Genomic DNA, 7,221 nt, shown 5'->3' on the forward strand with positions numbered 1-7,221 from the left:
TGAATAACTTGAACAAAAATCTATTACTGAAGGTGGAATCTTAAAAGTGGTGAGAGGGGATCTAGTCATGATGAAAGTAGAAAAGATCATGGTGAATTTGTATATGTTATTGGGAGATATATTACAAGAAGAAAATACAACAATTACGTAAGTCAAGAAGAAGAGGTGATGATGTGATTGTAGACTTTAGATATGTCAAAGTGATGTATGCAAATCTTCAGGAACATAATATTTTACCTGGGTCCAAGGAGATTGGTTTATTTATTATTTTGCTAGCAATGTGTGATAAGCAAGCAACATAGATTAAAGTTTGTTATAGTAAATATCATAAATAAACACATATTAGACTAGATTCATTGACAACTATACTAGTATTATCCTAGGAGAGGCAAAATATCTTTTGTAACTCGTTATTACTTCAGGAGATTGTGAATGCAACTCATTAAGAGGTCAAATGCATTTTTGATATTCAAGGAATTCAAAGCATAGAGCTTGAAACTATGAAAGGATTTAAGGGCTTGAGGAATGATAATGGAGAAGAATATATATGGATAGAGTTTTTTGACATTTTACAAGCAAGAGGGTTTACAAAATAGTTTTATGTTCTATACACCTTAGCATAATGGTATGACAAAAACATATCAATAGAACTATTTTGGATAGAACAAGTGGTATGTTGAATACAACATGGTGGCCAAGTCTTTCTAAGCATAATTAATTAAAGGTTACATGATAAATCAATCATCATCAATTATCATCGACAGTGAGTATTGTTTTCGGGATTTAACCTATAATGTTGTTGTTAGTAAAGATGTAGTTATGCTCCAATAAAAAGACTTTAAAGAATAAAAAAAACTTAGTCTGCAAGTTAATAAATCTTTGTTAAGTTTAAAGTAGATGCTTAGATGACTATACGAAAACTTTTAAATAATAACTAATTTGAAAAATAAAAAATATGAAAAAATTTAAATAACCCAATTTTAAAAATAAAAAATAATTAGTCAGTGACTAATTTAAATAATAATCTATAAACTAAAAGTTATTGATATCTAAAATAGTTTATATTATTAAAAAAATATAATAAGTTTGTAAATTAGATTTTAAATTAGTATTTATATTAGTTATCAATCTAAACCTGTAATTTTAGAAGCCAAATTTTATTTTCATTTCTTATTTCTATTACAATTATTGTCATTTCTTTCTGAAGTTAGTCCTTACTCGCTGTTTCAGAACTTGTAAATTATATATGGAAGAAAAAGAAAGGATAAAAGAGAAAAAAAAAACCTGTTGCATAGAATTGTCTTGGTGGTTGCAAATTTGTTAATTTGACAGAAATAATAAATAATAAGGATTATGATAATTTTTAACAATAGACTGTATGTCATTACTTTTATTGATATATATATTTGAAACAGACTAATTACAAATTATCACATAAATTTTGTAAAAAAAAATTTGTTAAAAACACATTTTCTAAATAATAAAGGTTAATTAATTACCTGTGTAGATGTTAGCAATAATTATATTTTCACCCGAAGTTTCCATTTGACATGCGGAGTTCTTACCATTTATGTGTAGTCCAAGAAACTCCCATGAGCGGGTAGTGTGCAGTTTATGTTTATTGCTCAAGAACACTGACACCACGTTCGGCTTTTCTGCCTCATTCCAAACACTTTCTCATTAACTAATTTGAAGCACAATAAAATGAAAAAGAATAGTTAATGAATAATGGAAGCTAGCATGCTCACTTCCAATCTCTGCTGCTTCTTCCTCTTCCAGCATTGCTGCAAACCCATTTATGTGTCTGTTGTATGAGTAAATAACTGCTTCTTTCGCTTTCTCTTCACTGTCAAACCATTAATTACATTTCATGCATTCATCCTACTACTATACTATTAATATATGTCTGATTCTCCTTGCACTTTACTTATCTCGTTCTGTACTTCTAATTCTTATTTAATTTCCATTTTTCACTTGTCACAATTCCAACGCTGGCTGTTGCAATTCCAACGCCCGTTGGATTTACCGTATTTCGTTATATAATAATACTAAGAATAAAAATTTTAATTTCATATATATCTCAAATGTCTTTATTTTAAAATCAATATCAAAATTATGGATTAAAACATATAAACTAATATTATATTTTGTCTTTTTTGATAATAATTGTGGGGTAATTTGGGAAGTTAAATTCTTCCATATGACATTTGATTGACATATATAAAAGTAAGAGAACGAATAAAGAGAAAGGAATGACTAAAAGGAAAAGTGTTTTTTTTTTCATTTATCGAGAAAAAAGGGCTATGGAAACATTAACTTCTGTACTATGTTTAATTTTCAGTTGACATCCATTTAAAACTGAACTTTACTATAATTATATCTTGAAACTTAGTTTGGAATGAAAAAAAAGATAGAATCGCTTTTAAAAACTTAACTTGTAAAATGAATTTTATCCAAAATTAAATTCATAACTTTAACATAAAAGTACTCATATTCTTATACATGAATAACTGTTTTATTTTTCTAATGTAATATATGTTCTAAAAATGAACACTACAACCAAAAAAAAGTTAGATTAACCATCCTAAAAAACTCACCCAAAAAAATAAAAATTGATCCTAATAGTTTATTACCATGTGTAGACTAAAAATCTATTTATCTAACTCATAAATATATGATTTTTTATGTCGATTTGTGAAATCAACTATAAGTAACGTCAGCCAAACTATCACCTATATTTATTAATAGTGTTAATGTAATTTATGTTCAATGTTCAATTTTTAAAATAACATTAACTCTAGCGTCGGTCTAACCGACACTCACTTTATATTTTAAAAAGAATATACGATACTGTGCGAACTTGCTCATTTCGACATTGTATGCTTAAAACCTCATGTTTAAGAAATCAAAGCATGATGAGAAGAGAAGGACGAGTTTAAGAGGAATGGTGGATTTGATTGGAAATGAGTTGAAGAGGGAAAGGATAATAAAGAAGGGTACTTGTAGGTCGAACAATTGTGTAGTGGAGGAGAAGAATAATAGGAAGAAATTGGAGTGCTAGGAGATCATGGATGATAATGAAGTTTTTAAGAAGAAGAGAAAGACGAGAGAATGGAAGAGGGTGAAGTACTCAACAGGAAAACGAAGAAAAAGAAGAAAAAAAGAGAAAAGAAAAAAAAAATATGTGGAAAGTGATTCAAAATTCAGACCAGTAGATTCACATTAATCTACTATTCATATTCATTTCCACTAATCCACATTGATTCATAATAAATTTTGCATCCATTTAGAATAGATTTGATCCACTCTTTTATTAATGTTTTTATATTTTATTTATTTCCTCTACTTTTAGCATCGATTTATATTGATATAAAAAAACTATTTTACATCGGTTTAAAATGAGTTACCTATTTTTTCATTAATGCTTTTAGTTATTTTCTCTACTTAGTGTGAACTAGACCCATACTTATATTAATAATAAAAAAAATTCTATGTTTGTTTAGAGTGGATCATTAACGTTTTTATACTTTTATTTATCTATTTTTCTTAGCAACAGTTAGACTAAACTTATATTAATAAAATATTATTTTATGAACATTTAAAGAAGATTTGACTTACACTTTTATTAATATTTTTATTCTTTATTTATTTCTTCTATTAGTGTGGCTAGACCAACACATATATTGATAAAAAAATTATTTTGTACATCAACTTGGTTCACATAATAAAAAAAATTATTTTGTGGCATCAACTTGGTGTACATGATGTTTTAAGATATTCTCACTAACACAAATACTAACAAATAGTTATTTATGTGACATAATTTACGTCTAAGGTAAGAGAAATCCTCGTATAAAATTGCGATAGCCTTTCTTGTAAATAACTAGAAATAATACGTCAAACTTTTTATTGTTTAACTTAAAATAAATCATTTACATTGAACATTACTGACTTCGACATAAATAATTTATTTTAAGTCAGATAATAAGAAGTTCGTCGTAAATTTTTTTATACATTAGATCCACAAATTTCTTTCTTATTTCTCACTATGCGAACACACTAAAAATGCTCTTACAACTTAGGTTTGTTCTACTACGATGATGAAACAGTTATGGTTTAAGGATTCATTTATACATCTATTAGTACAAAAACAGCGTCTAACATCATGCGTTTAACGTTCAACTACTGAATAACCAACGTTAAAAATGACCGGTGTCATTTTTGTAAATAAATCTAATTATTAGACGTCATTTAGAATTGTAATTCAACGTCAATTTGTTATCTTGGATAAATCTTGCGAAAATGTTTGACGCGAAGGTGAAAATGTATTTACGTATGACATTCAATTCCCTAGAATTAGACGTTAAAATGATATAAAACGTCGAATGCCTCAGCATTAGACGTTAAAAGGTTAGTGAATTTAATGCAAATTTGAGCGGAAGATTGAAAATTCATTCACTTTATCTTAACGCGATATCCTCTTCTCTGCTTAAACTTTTCTAGAACAAAGTTTGGCGACCATCACATGTAATTTTTCTTTCATTTGTTACAAATGCATGTTAATTAACTACTTTAGGTATGATTTTCGTTTGTTTTGACGGATTATTTTCGTTTTGTTGTCCTTCATAGGCGCATTCTGCTTTCTCTCTCACGGGTGACAACACTTTATTTAGACGAACCTGCATTTTGAAGGTTAGTTCTCATTTTCGTTTTGAAGAACTTATTTGTTGTTTTTTGTTGAACTTGTTTGTTGTTGTTGTTTGGTTGAACCTGTTTGTTGTTGTTGTTTGATTGAACTTGTTTATTGTTTGTTGTTGATACTAATAAAAGGTTTAAAGAATAATTCTGATGTATTATTTCAAAGACTAGAGTATCATATATATATATATATATATATATATATATATATATATATATATATATATATATATATATATTCAAGGATCCTATAATTCTTCATCTATTAAAGGAATGACATGTGCACAAATCTGCACAAATTATAATAATATATAAATTATAACTAACATAATATTTGATTGCCTAATATCCTTTAATAGAATATTTGGCATATCTTAACACCCCCACTCAAGTTGGTGCATGGATATCATACATTCCAAACTTGAATAGAGACTCATGAAACAATCTTCTTGATACTCCTTTGGTGAGAACATCAGCCAACTGCAATTCTGATCTTACAAAAGGAAATGAAATTATTCTAGCTTCAAGCTTCTCTTTGATAAAATGTCTATCAATCTCCACATGCTTTCTTCTATCATGTTGCACAGGATTGTGAGCAATTGCTATAGTCGAAGTATTGTCACAGTACAAACTAATAGCTTCATTTTGTTTAAAGCCCAAATCTGATAGCACATTTTTAATCCACAAAAGTTCACATACACCTAGTGTCATGCCTCTGAATTCTGCTTCAGCACTAGATATTGCTACTACAGGTTGTTTTTTACTCTTCCAAGTTACAAGATTCCCTCCTACAAAAGTAAAGTATCCAGAGGTAGATCTTCTATCATCTTTTGAACCTGCCCAATTTGCATCAGTGTACCCTTCTACCTTTAAGTTTTCATGATTTGAGAACAAAATTCCTTTTCCAGGAGCGGACTTCAAATATCTCAAAATCCTTTCAACATCATCCATATGAAACTTCTGTGGGTCATGCATAAATTGACTAACAACATTCACTGCATAGGTGATATCTGGATGTGTATGACACAAATAAATTAATTTTCCTACTAGCCTTTGGTATCTTCCTCTGTCTATACTTGCTGAATTTAAGCATTGAAAGAGTTTATGATTTTGTTCAATTGGTGTATCAGTTGGTTTTCTCCCAGGTAACCCAGTTTTCGATAGTAAATCAATAGTATATTTTCTTTGGCATAGAAAAATACCATATTTTGATCTAGCTACTTCAATACCCAAAAAATATTTGAGGTTTTCAAATTGTTTCATCTCAAATTCAAATGCAAGGTATTGTTGTAAACTAGAAATCTCATCTTGGTCATTTCCTGTAACAATCATGTCATCTACATATATAATCAAAGCTATAATTTTTCATTTTCCTCTCTTAAAAAATAAGGTGTGATCAGAGTTACTTGCTCTATAGCCAAAATCCTTCATAGACTTGGTAAACCTTCCAAACCATGCTCTTGGGGATTGTTTTAATCCATATAGAGCCTTCTTTAATTTACAAAACTTCATTCCAATTGAATCAGTCATGCCTGGTGGAGAATCCATATAAATTTCTTGTAAAATTTCTCCGTGTAGGAAAGCATTTTTCACATCAAATTGTAGAAGAAGCCAATCTTGGTTTGCAGCTAGCGACAAAAGTATTCTCGCAGTATTGAGCTTGGCTACTGGTGCGAACGTCTCTTGGTAATCTACACCATAAGACTGAGTGTAACCTTTAGCCACAAGTCGTGCTTTATACCTCTCAATAGTTCCATTAGCTTTATGCTTAATTGTAAAGACCCATTTGTAGCCCACAGTTTTCTTCCCTCTTGGTAAGGACACAAGATCCCAATTGTTGTTATTTTCTAAAGTTACCATCTCCTCAACCATTGCTTCGGTCCATCTAGGATCTGCCAAAGCTTCATGTACATTAGTAGGAATAGAAATTGAAGATAATTGAGATACAAATGATGCATATGACTGAGATAACTTGTGAGATGACACATATTTATTAATGGGATATTTAACTTTGACTTAGAGGTCTGGTTCATATTTAACTAGAGGTTGACCACGATTAGAATGAGGTGGAAGAATATATTGAACAATAGTAGACTCAGTGTTTGGTGTGCTGGTGGTCTCACGTAGACAAGAATCAATTCCATGATCAATTTCATCTAAATTAGTATTATCAGAGATAGGATCAGAAGGTACCTCTGAAGAGTCAAGTTGAACCTGTGGAGAAGATTGAGCCAATTGGTTATGATCAGAAGACACTGTATTATCCAGAAAAGAAGGGTCCATATTTAGGATTGGCTCACTTCCTGCAGAATGATTCTCACACGATAATTTATCTTCACAATCAAACATACCAACATCATGATTTCATTGCCTCCTTGAAGTGGAGAATCAACATAAAAAAATTCATGCTCATTAAATGTCACATCCATAGAAATATAAACTTTCTTTGATGGTGGATGGTAAGCACGATAACCTTTTTTAGTTGATCCATACCCAACAAAAACACATTTGATCGCTCGTTCT

This window comes from Vigna umbellata, chromosome 4 (assembly GCF_029865625.1).
Source record: "Vigna umbellata cultivar VRB3 chromosome 4, Vumbellata_1.0, whole genome shotgun sequence".
NCBI classification, from domain to species: Eukaryota; Viridiplantae; Streptophyta; class Magnoliopsida; order Fabales; family Fabaceae; genus Vigna; species Vigna umbellata.